The following is a 27,684-nucleotide window of genomic DNA, read 5'->3' on the forward strand; positions in this document are numbered from 1 at the left end:
TTTGTATTTTCTTTTTCTTTCTCTCTTTTCTCTTTTCTTCCTTTTTTTCCTTTTTTCCACGAAACATGTCGTAATCTTTTTCTTTCGTTTCTTTTTTTCTTTTCTTTTTTTTCTTTTTTGTTTTTATTTTTTCCATTGAGAGAAACGCGGCACGTGGAGAAACAACGATAAAATATAATGACGCGGTTTTTGTTGATAAAGACCGAATAAAAACGGATTAATGCGACACAGGAAAAAAACGAAAGAGAGAGAGAGAGAGAGAGAGAGAGAGAGAGAGAGAGAGAGAGAGAGAGAAGAATGAGCGTGTCTCGACGTAATAACCTAATAAGTTCGTCATAAGATCGATTTTTAATACGGTTCGCGTGTTGTTTGATAAAAGGAAAGAACTTTAGCTAGTCAATCGGACAATGATCGCATTTGTTCGTCGTATTTTCGAGAACCTTCTCTCACGAAAGCATCGCCGGACTATACCATCGAACATTTTTTCCGATCACATCCAAGGTTAAAAGTCCAAGGTGCATTTGTACACAGGTAGGTAGGTAGGTAGGTAGGTAGGTAGGTAGGTAGGTAGGTAGGTAGGTAGGTAGGTAGGTAGGTAGATAGATAGGTAGGTAGAATAGAGAGGTATATAAGTATCGAGTCGAACGATCTGGAATGGAAAAGTACAGAGGCGTATGAGAAAAGGAAACGTAAATCATGATGATGATGATGAGAGCTCTCAAACGAGATACTAGTTCAAATAGATCTCGAAGAGATAGATAAAAGGAAGGAAGAGAGAGATGGAGAGAGAGATAAAGAGAGAGAGAGAGAGAGAGAGAGAGAGAGAGAGAGAGAGAGAGAGAGAGATAGAAAGGAAGAAAAAAAAATCATCGTATTGCAATGTCGCAACTTGTTCTTTTTTCATTTCTTTCTTTTTTTTTTTTTTCCTTTTCAAATTCGAATTCCTGCATCGTCGAACGAGATCCGTCTAGATCCATATCCCCTTAGACCCCCGCGTCGTCCGCCCCAGACGCATCTCGTTGAGACTCTTTCTTTTTCTTTCCTCTTTTTTTTTTCTTTCTTTCTTTTTCTTTTCTATATTCCATATCGTGGAAAGTATTTTTTTTTTTTTTACAAAGAAAAAAAAAAGAAAAGAAAAGAAAGTCGTTTTCAAATTTACACGAGCAAACGTTTCTTCCGTATCATCCGGGGACTGTTCATCCCTTCCGATCGATACACAGTCTCCCTCGCATCACTGCAAAAATGCGAGCCGAGTACGAATCAACCTATGGCAATGCGCCACGTGAATCCCGTGTAGGGATTCAAGGGATAGGAAGGTGACTCCCCTCCTTTCTCTCTCTCTCTCTCTATCTCTCTCTCTCTATCTCTACGGATGACGCATTAGCGCGTCATCCCAAGGATGGAAGGGTATGGGGTTTGCATGAATCAGGATCACCTTTTGCCAAGTTTCACAGACGTCGAACTATTTTAAAAGGTGATTCTATATCGTTACGTCAGGGATGCACGTTGAAAGAAGTAAGGAAAAAAAAAAGAAAGAAAGAAAAAAAGTAAAAGAAAAAGAAAAAAAGGTTCGCGCGACGATCATAATGACGTATATATGTACATTGTACCTGTATAGGATAATACAAATCGGAGGATGACTTTTAAATAAATTTCCATAACTTTAGTGTTCAGTTTATACGGAACATATATATACATACACATATATATATATATATATTTTGGAGTGCCGAGATAATTAAATTAACATTTCGATAGGCGTAAAATTGATTCGAACGACGCTCTTGTCGAATCCACTTGTCGAAACCCGAAAACTCGATCCTTTTTTTCCTCCCTTCGTTTCTTGTTATTTTTTTCTTCTTTTTTTTTTACTTGCAGCTAGCAGCGCAACCAAGATTCAGGCCTAAGGCTAAATCCTGGTATAATCCTTAGGCGCCTATTGAAACGTTGTCTGTTTCTTTTCTTCATTTTTTTTCCTTCTCTCTCTCTCTCTCTCTCTCTCTCCTCCTTCGTTGTCTCTTTTGAGTCATATTTGAGAGTGATTAAGTGATGCCCGTCAATCGAAGGAAGAGGAATATCCTACGCGTGGAAGCTTGCAAGACAGAAACAAGGTAAGAAGGTTGCATCATCCATTCCAGTGAGAGGATAAATTTCTTAGAAGTCTCGGGGCTGATAGATACTTACTTACGTGTTGTGGAGCTCACGCACAAGCCAACGGCGCTTCTCTCTTTGGGATTCCGTATCGGTTCTCAGACTGGTTGGAGACGTGCGCATCGGTCACCACGTGTCCTAAGATATTGCGTCTTATTCGCCGTTCGTAGTTGTCCTTGAGAGCGAAATCGCCTTCGAGAGAGCTTGGACGCGTCGACGCGACCTTAACCCTTGTTTACCAGCGAGGACCAATAGATATATATATATATATATATATACACACACACATATATATATATACTTTTGAATCTTGATTCTTTGAGGACTTTCGACTCTCCGCGCTTCGTTCATGTCCATCACGAATGCATGAACAATAGGGTCCTTGATACAAAAAAAAAAAAAAAATGAAAGAAAAAGAAAGAAAAATAAGTAAATGATAATTCGTTCCGATCATATCATCCGTATTTATCTAGTTCTTTTTTTGTTTGTTTGTTTGTTCGTTTGTTTGTTCGTTCGTTCGTTCGTTCGTTCGTTTGATCAGGAACTCTGATCGATATTGAAAAACTTACGTGGGAGTCAAAGGAATCAAAAGGGCCAAATAAATAACTTTTACATATTTAATTGTACGATCATCTTTGTCTCAAATCGAGACCACTTACCAATGGATTACGACGAACTTTTGAACTTTCCTTTTTTGTTCGTACTTTTTCTCTTACCTTGACGATTACGTTTGTCCTACAATATACGTAATAATAACGTAAGACCTCTTTCATTTCTTTACTTTATGCGGAAAAACGCGAACTATCAGTATTATCTCGTTGTTTCATGGTAATGTATCGTACGAAAACTATCGTATTTGTCATTCGACTTACTTTCGTTTACTACCTTCCTTAATTCCCCTCCCTCTCTTCTCGACTCCCTCCAATCATGTTAGGAGAGATAATTTTTAGGAAAAGAGAAAGGAGTTTCCGGATTGGCGCTCCTTAATTATACCGAAGCAAAGTAAGGGGCTATGTCCATGATGGAAGTGTATATATATATATATATATATATATATATATATACATATATATATATATCCATATATATACGTTCATAGAAGCACGTGTATATACGATGCGGAATTACATTCACGGTAGACGATAGACACGATTACACACGTGCATAGATAGGAATACGTATATATAGGTTTCTAGTATATGGTGTTGTGTATATGCGTTATAAAAGCCGCAAGTACGTTCGCCGTAGTACGCTGGGCGCGTTTTCCGCGTTCATTGCCCTCCGCTAGACTTGAGTTAACGTCTCGCACGAAAACGTGAGCGCGCTAGATCGGATCAAGGATTATAAGCCCCGTAAAATATATTTTATTCGCCATCTCGTTCCACCGGACAGATAACCATTACCAATCTCGCACGCCACACGTGGCGGAAACGTGCCGCGTTGACCGGCTGCACGGGTAGGTCCTCGTGACCACTTCAGAGGGAGCTATCGGTCCTGCGAGATACTTGACCCGAACGAACATACATGCACAAATAGAGAAAAGATATGTATATGTTGTGTATGTGTGTGTGTGGTGTGTGTGTTTGTTTGTTTGTACGCATGTGCGAATAATGTGAGTGTATATGTATATACATGTAAGATCTCGTTCGCACGTGGGAGCGTTTAAAGTTTTATTATCCTGAGATATCGTGCGAGATAGAACGTGGAATTTGTTCCGCAGTTAGAACCGTTTTAAATGAATTTCCGTGAAATAAGTAATTTTAAGGGGAAAATAGATAAGGAGAATGCATGGAAAGGTCGTTCGTAAATAGCTTTTTTTTTTTATTTGATAATTAGTTTAATCGAACAACTTAACGCATTGCGGACGGTTCCACGATAATTCTCGTGATTTTCATTTCAGAGCTTGTGGTCAATCACGTGTGGAGAATTCTCATATATATATATATATATATATATATATATATATATATATATATATATGTATATATTAGTTCGTAAGAATATGTAATAAATGATTTTAAAATGTAATGGGTATTTAATTTTAATTGAACGTGTCTTTAAAATTTATGTAAAACCTTTTTTTTTGTTGTATTCATTAAACAAAAACATAATTGGCCATTAGATGAAAGCTAGGAATAAAATTTTTCGAAGTCCGCAAAATATTTTCTTTGTAAACAATGATTTATATCGAACGATCGACGAATCGTTTCGAAAATTTAAAAGAATTATCATCGAAATCGAAAGGAAATATATTTGTATAATTTTTATATATATATATATATATATATATATATATATATATATTATATCGTATAGATTATCAACGACGAAAAGATAGGTGGGATAGATGATATTAATTATTAAAGACGCAATAATAAGTAATAATATTTTTCTCAACATTAAGAATGCCGTCCTTCATTTCGTTACTTCGCATTTATTTCCCGTCTCTGTATATCGTATATATGTATAATTAAATAGATATCTCCTCGTTTAAAAGAATGAATAGCAGCCAGTCTGGTGTGTATTTTTAAAACCGCAACTAGTACGCGGCCCCGCATGGTCGATCCAGTATGCTAATCGTTAATGCGTCTCAAACGTAATAATAATGTTAAATCGCTTGAGTGTTTTGTTTATCGACATACGCGACAATAAATGCATAAACATACAATGTAAAACGTATCATCGATTGTCTGACTCTAAACGACGCCGCTACTGTTACTACTGCTACTACTACTACTATTATTACGGCTTCACCGATGATATATATATAGGGTGGGAATGAAAACGTTAGGGAAATTTGAATCTTTGGACGATATTGGAATGTAGATGTGTAACATCATTTCCTGTATTACGAGCTTAACCCAACGAGTTACTGTGCTCGATGAAATAGCAAACGAGGCAATTGGATTGACGGCCATGAGAAAATAAAATGAAAGAGAGAGGGAGAGAGAGAGAGAGAGGAGGGTAGAGAGGGAGAAAGAAGGAAGAACGAATTATAATGTTTTTAAGAAATATAATGTTTATATTATGTTTTTTTTTTTTTTCATCGTCAAACATAAATTATGGAAGTCGTACTCAAAAGAAAACATACACGCAGAGAAACGTACGAACGATCAAAAGATATCATTGTTAAAGATATCATTGTTAAATACATATATATATATATATATATATATATATATATATATATATATATATATATATCATGAACGATTGTAACCACTTCCTTTGATACACAAAGTGTTGTGGTAGAAAGAATTTAAAAAGAAGAAAAAAAAGCAAAACAAAAAAAAGAAAAAAGAAAACAGGGCGCATTACGACGACCCTGGGATTATACAACGTGCATTCCTGTTTTCATCGGCTATTCATGCGTATACAAACGCACGCGTGAAATTACGTAACAATCGAAACAAAAAAAAAAAAAAAGGAAGAAAGAAGGAAGGGGGAAAGAAAAATAAGGAAAAAAAAGAATAAATAAAAAGAAAGAGAGAGAGAGAGAGAGAGAGAGAGAGAAACAAAAAAAAAGAAAAAGAAAAGGAAGGTGCATGCTTACACTACACATGGACAAGAAAAAAGGGTGCCGCTCACTTTTGCTAATTCACCGTATCACTCTCTTGTAATCATTGTAATACATGCACGCTTTGAATCATTTATTCGCACGTCGAACAATAAAACGTTTAACAACGTTGACACCTTGGTTCTAAGCTTCTCGATTAATCCCGATTAAAACGGGACGAATAGCGATATAAAATTTTACTCGTTCCTTTTTATTTTTCTTTTTTTTCTTTTTTTCCTTTTCTCTTTTTTTTTTCTTTTTCTTTTTTTTTTTTTTTTTTTTAATTCAAACAAGTATATCTCTCTATTTTTCTTTTCTTTTCTTTTCCTTTTTTTCTTCTTCTTTCCCTATTTTTTTTTTTTTTTTTTTTTTTTTTTTTTTTCAAAAAGAGAACGAAGAGATCCTCATAAGGGATACAAAGAGTTTATTTCAATAATGGCGACGTCGAGAGATCTCAATGAAATATCCTAAGATTATTTCGAAATAGTACAACGGGCTTCGATTGTAATTGCGTCACTAACGACAACATAGAGGAGCATATATAGAATCACTGTCGCTCTCAGTGTAAACGGTAGTAAACGCGCTACGTCTAACAATCTCTCTTTCTCTCTCTCTCTCTCTCTCTCTCTCTCTCTTTCTATCTCTCTCTTTCTCTCTTTCTATCTCTCTCTCTCTCTCTCTCTCTTTCTCTCTTTCTATCTCTCTCTCTCTCTCTCTCTCTCTCTCTCTCTCTCTCTCTCTCTCTCTCTTCGTCCTCTTGTCTGTCTTTTCCTTTTTCGACGTGCGTGTTTACCCTCCCTCCCCTCTCCACTCCACTCCCACCCTCGTCATCCCCCTTCTCTTTCTATCTTGATGTCACACGTCTCTGTATACGCTCGTATATATGCCTGTGAACACACTTGCTCGTATACAAACAGCAAAGACATCCAATGCTAAATCACTTTCTTCCTCAAAGGATCGAAACGACTGTTTTTTTTTTGTTTTCTTTTCTTTCTTTTTTCTTCTTCTTTCTTTTTACTATGTCTCGTACCGGGTTTATTAAGATTCTACGAAATATTAAACGCGTGTCTCTCTCTCTCTCTCTTTCTTTCAGATTTATTAATTTGCTATTAGCGCAAAATCTCGTTAGTTTATTAAACGTTCATTTAGTTATCATAGATATGTACGATCGATTGATACGGGTCATAGATCCTTTATGAGAAATATGTTCTTTTTCATTTTTGCTTCTCTCTTCTTTTTTTTCTTTTTTTTTTTTACTCGGACGCGACCTTATACCTTCAAACATTGTAATTTGCATTTTATTGTATACATTTATTGCATGCATATATATTTATATATCTATGTATACATATATATTTATATTTGTATATCGAGCAGTAAAAACTTTTTTTTTTTGAAAATTACCTTATTTCCTATGACACTCATCTCTGGATGCGATTCTCTCTCTCTCTCTCTCTCTCTCTATCTCTCTCTCTTTTTCTCTCTATCTTCATCATTCCTTTTCTTTTTTTTTCCGCCCACTCGCGAATTGACGCACGAATGCAATAGTTCTACGAATAATATAATCTCACGCATCTGCGTCATCCGCCAAAGAAAATGTTAAACAGAAAAGAATTTTAATATATTGACACGATGGAGGTATATCCATCCATAAAATGGACACTGAACGACTAGGCGTGTCAATTTATTCATTAAGAATTCATATTGATCATAATTCCATGAACCAAAAGTCAAAAGAAAAATTCGTATATTTGGACATTAATTAGATAGATCGTTTTTAATAATGCATCTTTGGATTTTTTTTGTTTTTTGAAAGAAAACAGAAAAGAATGAAAAAGAAAGAAAGAGAAAGAAAGAAAGCAAAAACAAAACGTAATTCGACGATACGTCGGCGTCAGCCATGGCGCGTCTCTTGTTCATCTTTTTTGCAGATTTCTCCTCCTACCCCCTCCCCCGCCCATCCTCTACAACTCTCGGCATATAAAAATACCGAGTATTAATTTTCAATGATGCGAATTCCGGCATCGAATCCGAGTCAATTCGAAGGATAGTTAAACCGGAAAGTTAAACTCAAATCGAAGGGATTCCTTCTTTTTTTTTTCAGACAGTCGCATGCGTTTCCATTAACTTCCTATTCGTATCGCATTACGTCGCCATTCTATACGATGACGGCCATTTATTTTCGTATTATTCGCAGTTATATGATCGTAGAGGTATTACTACGATGCATGCGAACGATACGAAAATAAAAGCTTCTTTGTTTCAAAATGCATAAATGGGATCAAGTAGACGAAAATATCGGAATACCGTGAAAATGGAAGCTGATAATAAAAAAAAAAAAGGAAAGAAAGGAAAAAAAAAGAAAAAAGAAAAAAGAAAAGAAAAAAAAAACACGGATAGTCTCGAGTATATTTTTTATGAGATATCCGCGTCACTATAAACCGCGATATCATTTTATAATTCTTCGAATAGCGTTAGTAATGTAATCCTTCGTTAAGTAAAAATCATATTTAAATTTATTAAGGATTCTTTTCTTTTTTCCTGTTTTTTTTTTTTTTTTACACGAATTCCATCGATCACAAATTGGAACCGTCCCGATGGAACGGCGCAAAGTGATCGTAAGTGTCGTTCGAGAATAGAAAAATCCTTGGATTACCGGTAAGTACTTACATACATATATATATATATATATATATATATGTTCCGTTCGCCGATCGGCAAATAATAACAGAGACAAAAGTAATTTGTTGGCACGCGGCAAGCCGCATGTTATACCGCATCATATCGCGTGAATGGAACCGTGCCTTGATAATATTCACTCGCTTTTGTTTATCCAGTCGAGGACGAGGTTTCATATTTCGGAGACACCACATAATATAATTTCCTGTTTGACGATTTCAACGTAATTTTGAATTTTTTTTTTTTTTTTTTTAGATAACTTACTACTCAATTAAATAGTACTTACGTAGGATACATAAATACAAACATAGATACTAATATACGATCTTGATGAAATAAAAGATATCTAGTATTAATCTAAGATCGGTCTCCAGTATCTTCCTAAGTAAGTACTTACTTAGATATTATAATTACTTGGCTGATCGAATGATTTAATAGATCGTACGACGTAGTGGGTTACTCGCTGTCAGAGAGTAACACTTACCAAACACATATGTGCGTGCCTATAGACTCGGTAGAGTACCTGCGGGTCAACGTCCTTTCGAAGGTTCGGATCGTAATAAGAGCGAGTGCGCAGTACCGTCGCATACCGATCTATCGGTGCAAACGACTGCTCATACAGGAACGGATCGATCCCTTACAAATGTAACTTTTTTTATTTATCATTTTTTCCAACTAAGATGAAAAAATATATATTTTCATAGTACGACGATATATCAAAGAGTATTATTTACGTATCTATCGTAAGTTTCATGATTTTTAATCGTTTAAATTAATGCCACGATTCGTTTAATGAAATCTAACGATTAAACAAACGCTTATCTGATGATCTACAGATAGATTTTATAAAATCAAACGTATAGGAGGGAGGAAAAATCAATGATTATCGTACCTACGAATGAAAATGAATGAAAATGATAATATAACGACGGATTTCTTGTTTGGCTCGTTTACTCGTTGTCGAGTTAATACGCTCCTGATCGGGCGGGAGAGGGGTGGTAAGGGGATAAGGGGGTAGGGGGGTAGGCGAGGAGAGACGGGAACGTTTCCTCGAGGTTTCCTGTTAGACAGACTCGCGTTGACATTTCGATCTCGTTGCGAGCCAATCCCTGCCAATCACCCTGCGCGCTTGTAATTCTTTGCCGTCCGTGGTTTGCCGACCTCATCGTCCTCTCTCCCTCTTACAATAAATTTCCGCGAACGGGATTGTACTAGCGTTCTCTTGTTCTAGTTTCGTTAAAAGCGACCTCGCCGGTGTGATCGCCATTAATTCAATGATTTCATTTTCTCGCCGATCGATACATATATATATATATATATATATATATATATATATATACATACATTACATATATACATATGTTTTTCATACTCGATCTTTATAGATCGTTACGAACGGTATGAATTATTATTGTCATTATTATTTTATTATATAATAGAAAAATATTATCATCCAGGATAATTTTATGGGCGTCGGATATTGTTCGTAGAAATAAAATCGAATAAGATCGAATATTGAATGATTTTTTTTTAAGATAGTTAGATCGTCGTTCGAAATGATCAAAAAGAGCGAGAGAGAGAGAGAGAGAGAGAGAGAGAGAGAGAGAGGGAGGGAGGGAGGGAGGGAGGGAGGGAGAGAGTCTTGGTTCTCGTCTCGTTTCGTAGATTTTTAGAAAAAAAATAATAAAGAAAAGGAATAAAGCGGAAGGGTTGAAAAAAGGGTTCCCTCCCTCCCGAGTTCATTCGTGTCCGTTCTTTTTCCGTCTACGGTACATTAGCGTTTGTCACTTTTACTGTTGACTGGGGTTACTCGAGCATTGACCGCTCGCTTGCTCTGTCGCTCGTTCTGTTGCTCGCTCGTCCGTCCGTCCCGTCCATTCAACGTGCATTACTATGGCGGCAAGCGTGCTCGCGCATTACACTCCGTAGATCCTCTTTTTGTTTCCTCGGTTACACGTGCTCGGTCCTTCCTATTCATTCGTTTTGCATAACCCATTGTAAACAGAAGTTAAGACAGATAGACAGACAGATAGATAGATAGATAAAGACAAACAGATAGAAAGAGAGAAAAAGAGAGAGAGAGAGAGAGAGAGAGAGAGAGAGAGAAAAGCAATATATAACAACGGCTTTGAACGGTGCAACGCGATCGACGATCTACGATCGTAAAGCGGATCGTGAAGACGCGCTATGGATGCCATTAGGAGGGAGTCACGTAGAATCGCATGGGTAAGCCTGACAACTAAATCGAGCTTTATATGGGGTAGCTTATTTAGGTGCGAACGGCATAACCGATGATCGTTTTCTTACCCGATCGTTAAAACGTTTTAAACGTTCTCCTTCATCGGCACTCTCCTCCTCCCTTCTCCTCTCATCTCCTCTCTCTCTCTCTCTCTGTCTCCCTACCACGTTGTTGTTGTTGTTATTGTCGCAGGTGCATTGCCCCCTTGGCCGATGTTGTTGCACTTCTATCTATACCGAGCGAAAGGCGCGAGCCCGAGCTCGAGCGACATTTCGTACGTGAGTACGCGCCCCCTTTGCGCTCTGGCCGCCGTCTCTTGCTCTTTGCGCAAAACGGCTGTTCGCGTGCGCGCACGTGACTTTACGCACGAGCACGCTCCGTGGAAAAACGATTCCTGTTTCTTCGAGTTTGACAAGGAGAAAGAATATGAGATAGAAATAGAAAGAAAGAGAAAGAAAAAAAAATATATATATGTATATATATATATATATATATACATAGATAGATAAATAGATAGATAGATAGAGAAAGATAGAGACCGACGGGAAATTCGCAGGAAACTTGCTCACCCCTTTGGAATGCTCGGATCGCGTTTGTCTCAACAACAAACCTGAACCTTTCGTTTGTCTTTCTCTCCCTACTCTCCACACCCCACTCCATCCCTCCCCTCACCATCCTTTTTTCCTTCTTCTTTCCTCCTCCCCAATCCTCTTATCCTCCTCCCACTTATCTGTCGTCCACTCACCTCCCACCTCTTTTAACGTGTACGTACATACGTATGTTTCCATCCTTTGGTAATTAAGTATCATATTCTCTCGTGGTTATACATAATAAAAGCGATTGTTAGAAGTACGAGTCGTTAATTACAGACGTTGTACTATCCCAGGTTATTGCGGACACTCAAGTTGCCGAGACAAATTGAATACCGATTGAAAAACTCGATCTTTTTGTGTTTCCTTTGCACGGTGTTTACGTTTACTTGTTACGCTTGCTTATATATATATATATATATATATATGTATATATGTATGCATGCGATTACACATGCGAGTTATGATCAATCCTTCTTTCCTTTTTTTTCTTTTTTTTTTTTTTTTTAACTAGTAGCTTCCTTAGATAATTATCTCGTGTACGTTGATTGTAACGGGGTAATGCAATCGAACAACCTTAATTATTCCTTTTGTAATGTTGAAACCTATATACATATAATTCTTTATTTTTTAATTTATTTCGTTTTTTTTCTCCTTTTTCTTTTTTTCTTTTTTTTCTTTTTTTTTTTTTTTTTATTGTATATCGTTCGTCAATTATCGTATTAAACGATTATGCATTACATGTGTGGTACGTATTTATATAAATAAATACGTACGTATATACATATCGATACGATCTCGATCTTAACTAGATTCTCGATTATTTATCTTTCTTTCTTTCCTTTCTTTACATTTCATTTTGTTCCTTTCTTGTTTCCTTCGTCTTCTTCTTCTTGTTGTTCATTGACTTCACGTAAGTGGATAATTTTTGCTTGTTTCTTTTTCTTTTTTTTTTTCTTAAATCGTACGTCACCATGCATTATGCATATATATATATATATATATATATATATATATATATGTATGTATATCCATCTTCAATATCCGAAACATTAATATGATTAGAAGAGCGTTTGCGTTTAATCGAAAGAAGAAGAATAAGAAAAGAGAGAGAAAGAGAGAAAGCGCCGAGGGAATCGTGAGGATATAAGGAGAGGAGATAGAGGTGCGATCGGCCGCGCGAATCGTGACGTAATAAGGCGCGTTCGCGCGCAAAATATACGAGCGGACGCTGACGCCTTCCTCGCGTAGCCGGCGCGGCGCGACGCGGTACTCCTCGCGTCCTCCTTAGACTTCCCCGTTCATCCGGTACGTTTCTTGAGGTCTTTGAACCCATCGTGCTCACCGATTTCCGCGACGATCTCCGCGCCGATCCTTCTGACTCCTCCCGCCTTCTTGGCTACGATGAATTTCGCACTTACAAAATAAACCCACGTGACTTGCTCGATACTCTTACTGTCCATTTTACTCGTATTTAATGAAATTATTCATTTTATTATTATTATTATTATTATTATTGTTGTTGTTGTTGGTGTTGGTATTTATTGTCGTTGTTGTTGTTGTTGTTGATTATTATTATAGTTAATATTTTTCTTTTCTTTTTTTCTTTTTATAAACACAGCCAAGATCCTTAAGAGTATATGGAAAATGTTACGCTAGTCTTCGTCTTCTTGAGAAATCTCCATGAGAAATCAAAGGAATCAAGTGTGTACGTATTATTGAAGCGTTGGGAAAAGATGGGAGGAGGAGGAGGAGGAGCTTCTAATCAAATTGATTACTTTTATTCTACTGTATTTTTTTTCCCCCTCTTTTATATTTATATATTGAATCGTTCCGAAAATTTCTTTCGCTATCGTGCACGCAGCTGTTTTATTTGACAGTATTTTAAAAAGATGAAAGAAACTTTCGGGACAATTCAATATATAATAATAATATAAACGTAATATATAATATATATATATATATAAATGTATATGTGTGTGTGTGTGTTTGTGTATGTATATATAAATATATAGAAGATAATTTAGAATAGAATTGAAGATATTGAATGTCTATGGAAAGTCACAAGTGCGTTAAATTCGATAAATTTTATTTTCCAAATATATTCCATTTCTTAATTCTCTTATCTAATTTAGAAATAAATTTCTTTCGAATTTTAAATGATAAAATAACGTAGAATAAATTGTAATCATAAAGAATTCCTATGATATTTCTTCTTGTCTTGTTATAAGTTGAACGTTCTCATAGAGAAGGAAATGGGATATTGCAAAACGCGTGCACGTAAAGTTCATCGTAAAAGACGGAGAAGAGCAGCATATTTTTAATAATATCGTCGATATCGACCAATCGATCGCAACCCGCGAGTTTAGAGTTCGATGACCTCTGTCGAGTAGTCAAATTCGCCGAGAGCGTTCTATCGAAGCTTATAGATGCTGTGTATGTAAATACGATTTGAAATTTATTCGATTACCGTCTCTCTCTCTCTCTCTCTCTCTCTCTCTGTTTCTCTCTTTTTAGTATTTACATAGTTGGAAGAACATAGGATTCTAATAATTGATGTTCTTTGCTCGTATAACGTGTCTCGATAGAAGCAGACTAAAGATAAAAATCTTTATTAGATGATTAGAAAATGAAACAAAAATATTTTCGTTATTTCTCGTCTGACAAGAAATATATATATATATATATATATATATATATATATATATATATATACATACACATATATAGATATCTACAGAGATTTCGTATATTCAAAATACTATTAGTTCGATTTAAATTTTACGTTATAGTAAGTTTTCGCTTCAATCTCTCTCTCTCTCTTTCTCTCTCTCTTTCTCTCTATTGGAATATCATCGAATGGATAGCAATAGGTCATATGGACCGAGACGAAAGTCTATTACCATTGAATCTTCGTCGAATCGATCTCACGAGGTTCGAATCGCGGAAGCGTATGCGAGTCAGGGCAAAGAAAAAAAAAAAGAAGAAAAAGTTGAAGTCGAAGTCGAAGGGGAGGTCGAAGAGGAGGTCGAAGAAGAGTGTGGCCTTTAAACCACGGGTTCGATGACCTCCCAAATTAAAGACAACTGGCTGTTGCTCTTCCTCGTGTCGTTCTTGCCGTTCACGAAGTCAAACGAATTCGGAGCTTTCGGTCAGTCGGCTAAAAGGGAGCCAACGTTGTTTCGTTAGTTCAACATAATAGTAGTAGTAGTAGTAGTAGTAGTAGTTATTGTAGTTGTTGTTGTAGAAGAGGATGAAGGACGAGGACGAAGATTTAGAAGCATAAGTAAAAGAAAAAGACGAAGAAGAAGGAAGAGGAAGATGAAGTTTAAGCTTCTGACGCAAGGGTCATCATCGACGAAAACATCGATCGTCACAAGTAGGGACGAAAAAGACGGTACTCCCGAGTGCGGCACTTAGGCCACTTTGCCGGTCATTCACCTCGCTTGTCGAGTTCGCTCGAAGCGCCGCTCTTATTCGCCTCGTTTCGCAGTATCGCGAGAGGCGAGTTCTCATCGTTCGATCTCATCGTCGCCATCTCATCTTCTCATCGGCCAAATTTTCCTTTGAAAATTTTATTTCGAAGTAATAATACATATAAACGCCGTATATAACGTGACTACGAACGTATTCCGTATCGCGTTCTCATCCCATTCATTCATCGTTTATTTTAATTTCATAAGAACGTTTCTAATTATTGTCATTATTTCATTATGGAATATGTAACACGGTGACGTACTTCTTCGATAACATTTTGAAAATTTCTAATTAACAATTGAAAAGTGTCCAATAAATATTTCGAAATGTTTCCAAATTAGTCTCAACGAGGCTATCATTTTTTTGGCAATTATTCACAAGAACCTCCCGATTCGTTCATCTTCGTCCGATAATCAAATTCCCTAAGGGGCATAGGTACTTACTACATACACACAAACACACACACACACACACACATATATATATATATAGAGAGAGAGAGAGAGAGAAAGAGAGTTATATGTGTTGGCAATGCATTCTCTATTTTCAACGTTAACTTCGTGCACGCGATTCGTTTTGCTAGATAAATCAACGATATTTAGTAAGGTATATACTAAATACGCGTTATTGTCGCGTATTTATCGCGTGATTTTAATGCGTAGTTTTGGATTATGTTTCTTCCAGGTTATCGCGTGACACGTAAGACAGGATTTTAACCGGTGGATAGTCCGCGTTAGAAACATTATCTCATGCGAACAGCTGCGTTCTAATTGCAAACGTAGCCAAATGTAATTACGGCGTATAGTACCCCCCGGGTTAATATATATATACATATTTTACATTCTAAGTATTACTATGTATTTAAACGTTCGATCGTTCCTTCGAGCAAATGTTCGGATAATGACGGCAGCGGTGACGGCGATGGCAGCAACGTTATCGTTTTAATTAGAACGTCGATGTGTCAGCGATAAAAGAGACTCGTTCCAGATTTCAAAGAAGCACCTTACTTTGATATATATTAACAGACATATGTATATTAACTATGTACTATGTAAAATTAAATGGTTTTGGAAAGAAAATGTTTTTACTTCCTTATATCGAGATAAGTCTATTCGAATAGACATTATCGAATATGTGGGTTAACACCCGCGGCTGATGTAAAGAAAAATAAATGGATGAATTAAAGAAAGAAAGAAAGAAAGAAAAGAATTAAAAAAAAAAGGAAAAAGAACTTTCGACGCAACGAACATCGATCGTTAATCAGATAGTATAGTTATGGAACGGACTGCAGTCAGTCAAACTGCACTTTAATGTTTTCTTCGTCTACTTGTTTTAAAGTAATATCAGTTTATATCGAATGCCTCGTACAAAGATACAAAAATATACGACCGAACGATCGAACAATTTTTCTTCTTTTCTTTTCTTTTCTTTTTATATTCATACGAGGGAAGATAATCTTCAAAGAAAACTCGATGAAAATCGAATGATCGATTTCGAAGTCATATTAATAAATTAATTATTATTTTTATTTATCGTCTTAAACAATTATTTATTTGCGATAGGCAATTGTGAGCGACGAATGAAATAAGGAAGGAATGAAAAAGGAAAAGAAGAAAATAAGGAGGGGAAAAAAAAAAAAGAAAAGAAAGATTTAACGTCGGCTTTGCCGATTTTCGCAATTTGCGCGTCCCTGTTTTAATTAAAGACGGACCTTAGGAATGCAAATAATGCGATTTGTTCGTTGCTTAGTAAAGCTGCTTTAAAATAATCGACTCAGCGATTCCGACGATCCTTTCCATTGAAAGACTCCGATGCTTTGTGATCGACTACTCGATAATAATGCGGATTAAGCCTTGTACATGTTGCATAATTTGACCTATTACTTATCCGTTACGAGCTACAACGTACGTATTATTTGCTTACGAGTTAAACGTAAAATTATAATATTGTCGAGCCAACAATGATCGATCTATTATATATTTCCTTCAAACACATTTCGAACAATTATATCGAAGAATCATAATAAATACTTTAATAGGTATATGACAATTATTTGGCAAAAAAAAAAAACAAAAAAAAAGAAAAAGAAAAGAAAAGAATGGCGTTGAAAATGTTCCTCAAGGATTTTGATTAAGGAATATAACGATTTATACGCAATGTTTACGTGCGAATATTATTGTCGCGAATTACGAATACAGAGACAAACAAAGGACCTTTTTTTATACCGTGCAAATAGAACGCTTCCGTTTGTATAGAGAGGACGATTCGAAAATTGAATAATTTCATTGACGGTATATACCCCATCGAGATTTGTCCTTCATCACGTATTAACCCTGTTTATATCCACGTGTATTTCTAACAGTGAGGTTCTGTGACACCATCGATCGCCAAAAGCACATGGCTTTTAAGAGTCAGCGATCGCGAACGGCTTACGAGTACGTAATTGAGAATATTTCTGACGATTCGGCATTATTCCCGCGATCAACGTCACTGGGTCATTCAATTTGTCGTATCGACGAGAACAAATTTCGAATTACATACATTGCATTTATTATTTCAACCATGATTCATTGATTTACATCAGGATATACAATAGTATTTTTAATATTGATTTTTATATATCTATATCAAATATTTATATTCACGAAACACAAATATTACGTAAATTAATTCTCTCAAGTATATATATATATATATATATAGTTTATTTATGAAAGACTATGTCTATTTTAAAAGATGTTTTCGATTAGCGTGGGTTCAGTGATCGGTGTTCCAAAGACGAGAAAGGGACCTCCGTGTCGTCGACGTCTCTCGTTGGAGAGAGGCTTCGAAAGAGTTACTCTTTCTCTCTCTCTCTCCCTCTCTCTCTCCCTCTCTCATATATATACACATACAGAAAGAGAAAGAAAAAGAAAGAGAGAGAGAGAGAGAGAGAGAGAGAGAGAAGAAGAGAGAAAAACATACACCCTCTCTCTCTCTCTCTCTTTCTTTCTCTCTCTTTCTCTTTCTCTTTTTTTCTCTTTCTTTCTCTTCTTCGCGATGGGTTGCTTGCCGGGTCCAACAAGAAGACTCGTCGAAAATTTCGGCTACAAAGGAGACCTCGGAGTTCATTGACCCGTTGGTAGTGGTCAGTGATGGTAACGGGCAAGCGAGCGAGCAGCAACCAGGCTACCAGTCCATCCGTACGGACACATCGTTCGGTCCTTCACCCGCCATTATCCCGACGGTTACGTACGCGCACGTAGTACACGTGCTCGCAATATATCGTCGCGCGAGCCTCGAGAGTCACGAGGAAAATACACTTCGTTTACAGGGAAGACCTCGTCCGGTGCATCGTAAGTGCTCTCTCCGATACTTTTCTCTTCTCTTTGTCAAATCCTCCACTCAAGATCGATTCAAACGAGTCACTCTTCTCTCTCTCTCTCTCTCTCTCTCTCTCTCTCTCTCTCTCTCTTTGCGTTGTTTTGTTTGTTTATTTCTTTGTTCGTTCTCTCGAAATCTTTTTTCTATCTCTATTTCTCCATTTTTTATTTTATCCTTCTCGATACGTTATACAAATTTTTACACAGTGATATAGATACTTTCGATCGAGAGCAAATAATTACTTAGTATCGTTAGCTAATCATTTTATCAACGATATTACTACTATTACTATTATTATTACTAGTACTATTACTATTACTATTATTATTATTACTACTACTACTATTACTATTATTATTACTACTACTACTACTACTACTACTACTACTACTACTACTACTACTGTTACTGTTACTGCCATTACTATTATTATTATTATACTACTGCCAACGACAATTGTTTGAAGAATTATTAATTCAGATAAGGATCGATAATAGATCTAAAATAAAAAGATATCGACAACGTGGTCATTGACCCCATGGTAACAAGTCAACAATATAGTTATCGGTAGTTTTTAGTTAGTCCAAAAAGTACTCGAGGAACGATTAACTGACGGATTTAAGTTGTCGATAACGAACAAACTTCTCTCATTTTTATATTTGTCAAAGATAACTCTAATATATTATATATATATATGTATATATATATATATGTATAAGGAAGATTAATAGTAGAGTCGTGTAATTAATGTTTGCTGATAAATTGAAATAACGGATAAGGTAAGTTAACTAAGTAAGTACCTCGTTGTTAACCATTGATATCGTGAGAAATTTTTTTGATTTGTAAAGAGAACATTGAACGTTGATCGAATTTTCAGAAAATATCAACGATTATTCAACGATTTATTTTGTAGTCATTGAATTCCATCCTCCCAATCCAATTGGAGATATCGCAATCGGTTTCGTCAACGAAACGATCGACGACCTGATCGACGACCTGATCGACGACCCCTTGCGCAACAATCACGCGCATCATCATATCTAAATTCGTATTTACGTTTGCATCATATCGCATCGTGCGCACGAGAGAGAGAGAGACAGAGAGACGGAGAAACAGAGAAAGAGAGAGAGAGAGAGAGAGAGAGAGAGCAAAAAAGATAGATAGAGAGAGAGAGAGAGAAAGAGAGAAAGAAAGAGAGAAAGAAAGAGGGAGAGAGATCGACGTCCTCCTCGAAAGAAAAGCGTACCTAATCCGTTTTTCCGCCGGGGAAAGCCTCGAACGTTGAGCGCATCGCAATTGCAGTTACTTCGATCGAAACGCACCGCCTACCGATTAGCACACGAGCCATTGATCCGCAAGAAGAGCACCTTTCGAATCGTCCGGTTGCTTCGCAATATCATTCGGAAATTTTATCCGACTTTTAAACGCAAGGCCAAACACGGTTCAAAAGGTTACTACTGATCTTCAACACACACACACATATATATATATATATATATATATATATATATATATATACTTTTACGGAGGAAAAAGAAAACAAAAAAAAAGAAAAAAGAAAAAGTAAATGACGCCTCTAAAATCAACTAATAATATTAATCGAGAATAGAAAGCATACGTACGGTACGTAGTATTGAAGTCGCACGTGTTGACTTCCATTCCGATGTCTAATTGTTAGAGCAGAGAACCCCCTCCCATCCTCCCTCCACCCGTTAACTAATCCATGTCGCGGTCTTTTGTTTTGTTTGGTTTTCTTTTTTCTTTTTTTTTATCGTCCTCTATCGATTATTAAGACAGGATGTCTAGTGCGCGCGCGCGCGCATGTGTGTGTGTGCGTGCGTGCGCGCGCGAATTAACGCAAAGAAAATAAAAATTAAAAAAAGAAAAAAAAAGAAAAAAAAGACGAAAAAATAAATAAAAAGAAAACAATTAAAAGATACATCTCTCCTTCGTCGTAATCGCGCCAAACTATTTGGACAATTATCATTCATTCACTATAACGATCATTTTAATGTTCACCCGACACAACGTTCTCCTGAAATAGCTTAGAAGGTACGGGGAGGAAGGGAGGGAGAGGTACAAGAAAAACGGATATTTCTCTGTTTCTTGGAATTAATCGAGCGAGCCAAGCGTTTTGCATTATTGAGTCCAACGGATCGTTGTATCCGATATAAATTAATAATAACGTAAATCAATAATAGGTTATTTTCGAAAGAAGAAGAAGAAAAAAAAGGAAAAAAGAGGCAATAAAAAAAGATAAAGGAAAATGATTAGATATGTGTACGTATCCTTTGATATATTTCTTGTTATTACCATTTATTATCGATGACGTGTCAGCAGACGTAAGAAATGAACGAAAAGAAAGTAAAAAAGAAAAAAAAAGAAAGTAAAAAGAAAAAAAGAAAAAAAAAAAAAAAGAAAAAAAAAGAAAAAGAAAAAGAAAAAAGAAAAAGAAGCAAATTACGAGGAGTTGGACGAACGAAAAGATTGATTCTGTGTGCGTACGGCACGTGTACCGAAACGCGTAAATATCCGAGACGAAGTCGATGATCGAGAAATTCATCGATTAAATTCGAGTCGGAGGATCATTGATCGCGATGGCCTTCTCTTGGATAGGGGTCGAGCGCGGCTTTGCTTTTGCTCTTTGTCCATTTTGTTTGTTATTTCCGCCGGCACGAGGAGCCCAACAAAATTGATCGGCCAGTCAACCTAACGATTGCGCGAATTATTTCAACTCGTGTCTCGGCTTATCTCGGACAGGTCCTCCTCTTCTTCTTGTCGGACCGTTCTGCTTCGATTTTTTTTCAAATTCAAAGGTTAAATTCGTTAAAATCGAGAGACAAACACATAATAAAGCGAGAATAAAGAAAGAAAAATACGATGCCCTTTTTTACTTTTTTTTCTTCTTTTTTTTCCTTTCCCCTTCTTCTCCCGTCGCACCCGCCCCCGCCCCCGACCTCCCATCCGCCGAAAGAAGAGAAGTATTCCTTCAAAAAGATTGCATAAATTTCGATGACGAAAGAGAGAGAGAGAGAGAGAAAGAAAAAGTAAGTAAACGTGTTTGTTTGAAAATATTTGTATCGATCGATAATCAACATTTGCTATGATGCAATATTTAGTTCTTATAAATAAAATTAACGATCGCGTCAAGTAAGATTATCATTAATATTGATTCGGGTCAACGATCTTACAATGAGTGATCGAATTAAAATGTCGTAGAACTATTAAGGAGAGATGTATATTAAAAGAAACACGTTTTATCTAATGGTCTTTTTGTCATTTTTCTTGATACGTCAAGAAGAAATTATATAACTCTATTTATAGTACGACATCTGTCTATCTCTCTATCTCTTTCTCTCTCTTTCGTTCTCTATCGTCACGTTATGTTTCTTATTCATCGTTTTCTACGAGGCTAAAGGAATACTCGTAACATGATAATCATTCTCGAGCATCATCTTCCGTCCCGGCTCGTTCGCGATAAAGGCACACCTGAAATCGCTCAACTTTCTAATTGCGATTCGGTAAATCGTGCAGGTTCATCGTCCATCGCGATAGAAGAGTCAAGTCGATTTAAAGATTAAAACCCATGCGAGAAAGGAAATAAGTAAAAGGACGTTAAAGACATTTGGATAGAGAGGGGGAGAAGGGAGAGAGAGAAAGAGAGAGAGAGAGAGATTTATGATCGATAAGATTTCATTTTCGCTAATAAATCGATTGTTATAGGGTTCATTAAACTCGTACTTTCGAACGATAAATATACTCGATTTAGAATTTATCATAAAACGATACATAAGATCGTTGAGTTAAGATATCATTGAAAAGTTATAAAAGATAAAGGTGTAATGCTTCCTTTAAAATTAAGTAAAATTTGAAAGAGATCAAAGATCATCGAGATTAAATCGTGGATTAATCGACTTTCAATACGGTTTTATTATCGTATCGTAGTAACAAGTACGAGTAGCAAGCACCTTTGCCACTTCGAAGACATAGCGACAAACTCGTTCCAGTTATCGTTCGTTGAACCTACCGACGAAAGAAGTCATTAAAGCGTAACAGACGGCCTGCCAAATATCTTGCCGATTCTTGCCGATCGCGATTCCTCGAATCGTCCGTATTATTCGTCGCGAGATAAGCAAACCAAAGCCGGTTGTATTTTTGGGAAGAACGATCGATTTTATTTAAGATTCTACGTAATTCGATTTATCGATATTAGTATTCTCGAGTATACTTATCGCGAGTACATATCGATCGTTTTAAGAAAATCACGTATTTATTTAATTACATGCTTATTATTTTTTTCATTAATTAATTAATTATTTATATAATTCTTTCCATGATTTAATTACTTGGTTATGACCTTTTTCATGACATTTAATTCTCTCGCAAATAATAAGTAAAAATATATATATATATATATATACACAGGGAGTCCAAAAAGTATGGGATCAAACGTCATATTACGTATTACTGAGATTTATTATTACGTATTACTGAGAAAAGTTTACATAAACTTATGTCCGAAAATGTTTTATTGAAAAGATAAATATATATACACAAATATATATATATAAAAAAAAAAAAATATATATATATATATATATATATATATATAGATATTGAAAAGATTGATATAAATAGATATATTAGATATTATTATAGAGATTGATATAATAGAATATATAAATAGATAGATATAGTTTACGTTATGCTCTTCTCTGTTTCAGGCGCACAATGGCGGTGGAGAGAAATGGCGGTAGTAATGGTGGCAGGAAAGCAAGGAGGTTATCAGCGAGGGTCGACCCGATTTCTAACGGGCGACCGCAGTCGAGAGTCGAGAGGCACTACGAGAGAGGAATAACGGGCTTCCCAAAATCACCTGGGCCCCGTTATTAGCCGTTAGAAACGAAACCTGTTGGAAACCATAGCGCGGATCCTTCGAAGTTTACCTCACGTTTCTTCGTTTTTCGCCTTCTACGTACGTATTTACGTACATACATACGTAATTATGTACGTACAACGTAAATACGTATGGGCCGATCGTAGTTGGGCGTCAAGTCGTGTCCCACTCGACCAATCGAGTTTCTCTCTCACGGCCGCCGAAAAAAAGAAGGAAAAAAAAAAAACAAGAAAAGAAAAAAGAAAAAAAGAACCTTTTCTTCTTCCTCTACGTTTTTATTATTATTTTATTTTTTTATTCGATCGATGCCTCAACCACTTCCGCCTCTTTTCTTCTTTTTCTTTCTTTCTTTCTTTCTTTTTTTTTTTTTTTTTTTTATTTCATCGTTTCGCCCTGTTTCTCCTCCCCCATTTCTTTCTTTATTTATTCTTGCTTTTCTTTTTTTTTTTTTTTGTCTAATTCTTTCGTTCGATCTATTTGAACCAACCAATAGGAATAGAATAATGGAACAAGAAAAGGATATTCAAAAGAAGGAGGAGAAAGAGGAGGAGGAGGAGAAGGAGGAGAGTCTCGCGTGGGTTGACGATGTCAACCGTTTAAGGATTCGGCCACGACGAGATCGTCGTCATTGTGCCCTGCGCGTACCGCTACATTTACCTGGTCCCACTCTGACCCAGATTCTTCGGCTCGGCTCGGCTCGCCGAGCAAGATGCAGCCAACAGCGGCAATAATGTTCCTCTCCGCTTCCGAAGGATAAACTTCAATAGAGAAATATATGAAAAAGAAATCGACCGACGACGATTCCCCTCGCGTTCACCAGAAGGAAATATCGAAGGACGTCAATCGATGAAAAGAAGGAATAACGTATCCGTTATCGCCATTCGACTTGCCATTCCTACGCCGGAAGATCGTGAATATATCACGGATCGATGACTTCGAATTGGAACCATCGTCCGTACTATCCGTGAGAGAGCTCGTTTCGCTTCGTTTCCTTTCTCGTAAGAAAGGACTAACCTATTATACCTTTCTTGTCCTTCATTCTCTAACATTTATAACGATCACATTGAAATTAGGCTTCACGATCTTCATGTTTTAAATTTCCTTCGTGGTGTTCTCGATTTGGAAAAAATAAAATAGAACGAGAAAACGGAGAGGGGAGGGGGGAGAAAAAAGAAAAGAAAAAGAATAGAAACGATCGATTCGCTCGAAATGATCGATCATATGAGAGAGAGAGAGAGAGAGAGAGAGAGAGAGAGAGAGAGAGAGAGAGAGAGAGGCAAAAGAAAAAGATAAGAATATTGAAGTATATAAAAGCTTATATTTTTCGGCGTACGTGAAGATAAATGCGATGATCAAGATATCGATCTTTATCGTCGATCGTCACCCAACGGGTGAACGACGACTTTGAGTTCAACGACCCCGAAGGTCCTCTCCGGCTGTGGGAGACTAACGATAACTAGAACTCCACTCGAGTGAGAGGAGAGCGTCAGTAAATCTTTCGAACTTTGAATTAAATCGAAGATCTAGGTATAGATCTGCATGCGAACGATGTTGCACGATGAAAATCGATCGAGAGAGAACCTCGTGTTTTTCGATAATCAAAGCGTATTTTTCTTTTTCTTTTTCTTTTTCTTTTTTTTTTCTACAAAGCGATATAAATTGGAAGATTCAATGGAATACGAGAATGACGTAGATATTACGTTAATAATCTTTTTTTTTTTTTTCGTTTTCTTAATAATTCATCCGTCTTTTAATCGTCAATTAACTAACAAATAAATTATATCGATCTCTTTAGTCAATTAAATATACGTACGTAGAAGTTCAAAGGTAATACGATAATTCAATGCTACCAATACATTTATTTTCGTTCATAAGATATATATATATATATATATATATATATATATATATATATATATATATTTCAATAATAGATCGAGCTCGTACATTACTTTTCGCAAAAGTATATAAATCGTAATTTCGATAAGAGAAATGAGTCTATTGTACGATGTGAGAAGATAAATCGACGTAGGAGAGCTTTTTTCATTTTTTCCATTCTTCATTTTTTTTCTTTCTTTTCAACATGAACACGACGTCGTTTATAGGGAAGGGAAGAAGAGGAGGGCAAAGAGGAAGAGGAGGAGGAGAAGGAGGAGGAGGAGAAGAACAAGAAGGAGGTGGAGGAGGAGGAGGAGGAGTGAGTAAGTAAAAGGCATCGGAGGAGTTTCTCAATCGGCACGATTCGAAAGAGTCTCGCATTCGCTCTTTTCTATTTCGGGACACGTCCGCGCGTCTCTCAGTGAGGAGCAAGATAATGAAATTTCTCCTGTTACCATCGCCGTCATCGTCATCATTGTCGTCGTCGTCGTCTTCGTCGTCGTCGTCGTCGTCGTCGTCGTCGTCGTTGTCGTCGAGGTTCAACTTCAAAGACGATGATAACCGCGAAAGAAGGCGGTTCGTCGAACTCTAATGAGAGAAAAAGAAAAAGAAAGAGATAGAGAGATAGAGATAGATAGATAGATAGAGAGAGAGAGAGGAAAGGAGAAGAAATACGTAGGTAGATTTTCGCGGCAATTGGTACGAAACTGCGAGTAAAGAAGGAAGGAGTGATATCGGAACGACTAGGAACGACTATGAACAACTAGAGAGGCGCGGCTCGGTACCACGAGACTCGACCTGCTGTTGTCGAACCGTAGGAGGAGGTGATAGAGGTGTTGAAGATGGTGGTGGTGAGAAGATGGGAGGGGATAGGAGGAGAGAGGAGGAAAGTAAGTAAGTAAGTAAGCAAGAAAGAAAGAAAGAAAGAAAGACAAAAAGAAAGGGAGAAAGAAAGAAAGAAAGAAGGAAAGAAAGAAAGAAAGAAAGGAGGTGGGATACCTGGAATGTGTGTAAGGTAAGCGGCGGCATCCGGGCAATGCCCTCGCATGTAAACAATCAGAAATTGCAGCCCCGGTTTCGCGAGGTAAAGTTAAGCGAACGCATGAGCTCTGCACTTACACGATCGATCGCACACGCGCAATTACATTACCGCATGGATATATAAGCTGAGAGACCGGTTCGTACGTTCTGCGCTCTCCTTCCGTTGCGCTCCTTTGCGTCCGTCCGTCCGCTTGCCTGCCTGCCTGCTTGCCTGCCTGCCTGCAAACCTAAGAAAAAGATAAGAGAGAGAGAGAGAGAGAGAGAGAGAGAGAGAGAGAGAGAGAGAGAGAGAGAGAGAGAGAGAATGAGAGAGAATGAGAGAGAATCACATCTCTCGCGTAAAAAGTCCTCCTACTTTGTACGACGTATCCCAATTTCGAAATGATACGCCTTTCGAAGTACAATATGTAGGTATATATATATATATATATATATATATATATACGCATACACATTTATACCTAAATGCATATATCTATATATATATATATATATACGTTTATATGATGCGTTAGTAGGAGAGGATCGAATTGAAATGACGCGGGATTCATTATGAAAGAATGCAGAGTGAACCGACGATGCGTGACAGGAATATGACGTTTGTACATCGCTTAGGTGCGTCGTAATCGAGGAGATCGATGTATTATGCCATTGTTGTGTCGTAGGACGTTCTCGCGTGATAATACACCATTGTTATATACCGATGATTTCATTATATAAATCCCGTCAATTTATATAATCTTGCCATTAGATCGCGACTGGCGCGGACTGACGGGAGGACGGAGTGGGGAGAGGGGAGGGGGCGGGTGATTGGATTGGATTGAATTGGTGATAGGGATGGATGAGAGAGATTAAGGAATTAAAAAAAAAAAAGAAAAAAGAAAAGAAAAAAAGGTTAAAAAAATGAAAGATAATAAAAACGGGAGAGGGAAAATTGAAAAAGAAAAGAAAAAGAGAAAAGAGAGAATAGAAAAGATAATATAAATGAAAGAAGAAAATTAATCGTTCTATTCTCGGCATATATATATATATATATATATATATATATATATATATATATATTCGATCTTTTAAATTTGACGCTTATGGTACTTCGCGTATGTAGGAACCCTGTCGTGTATGTCGGGTTCATTGACCGACCGCCGACCTTTTACGAGCACACGAAGGATTCTGGATCAAACGGCTCCGACTATGTATCCCCACGAGGAAGAGACCAGCCTGTGTTTCAATTAATAAACGAAAAGGAGACACACTTGGTTACGAATTGGTTCGTTTACGAACACGGTGGAACGAAGATTGCGGTACGAAAGATTCAAGAGGCTTCGTTAATTGACATGTTAACCCTTTAAAAACGACGCAGTTTGAACGAACAGACACGATTTACTATAAGATCATGTAAAAGTTATTAGATACGTACGTGCGTGCGTATATGTGAGCGCGTATGTGTGTGTGTGTGTGAGTGTGTGTGTGTGTGTGAGTGTGTGTGTGTGTGTTAGTCTCGAAGGAAGCTCGGATAAATTTTCAAAAAAGAAAAAAAAGGAAAAAGAATGTACGATAACAATTAATTTTTGTTCGTTTCTCTTTTTCTTCTTTTTCTTTTTTTTTTTTTTTTTAATTTTTAATTTTTTAATTCTTTTTAATTTCGATCAAAATTATGTTACATTTAATGTTAATTGTAGAACGCAAAGAAATTCTTATTATATTAGTTATAGAAGGTTATAGAGCGAAACGTGAGTGAAACGTGATACTCGTATGTGTAGTTTCTAAAAAAAAATACAGATTTGTTAAATTAAATGGAAAAAAAAATATTAAA

At 36.7% G+C, this 27,684-nt stretch overlaps 1 long non-coding RNA gene across 1 annotated transcript; it reads left to right on the top strand.

The window, feature by feature from the left end:
• Positions 1-1,987: 1,987 nt before the first annotated feature.
• On the top strand, positions 1,988-27,684 carry LOC124432340. The gene is made up of 3 exons (XR_006944232.1): positions 1,988-2,111; positions 22,780-23,030; positions 25,058-27,684. It is a non-coding gene; the product is annotated as an uncharacterized LOC124432340 (long non-coding RNA).

This window comes from Vespa crabro, chromosome 24 (genome assembly GCF_910589235.1).
Source record: "Vespa crabro chromosome 24, iyVesCrab1.2, whole genome shotgun sequence".
Lineage (NCBI taxonomy): Eukaryota > Metazoa > Arthropoda > Insecta > Hymenoptera > Vespidae > Vespa > Vespa crabro.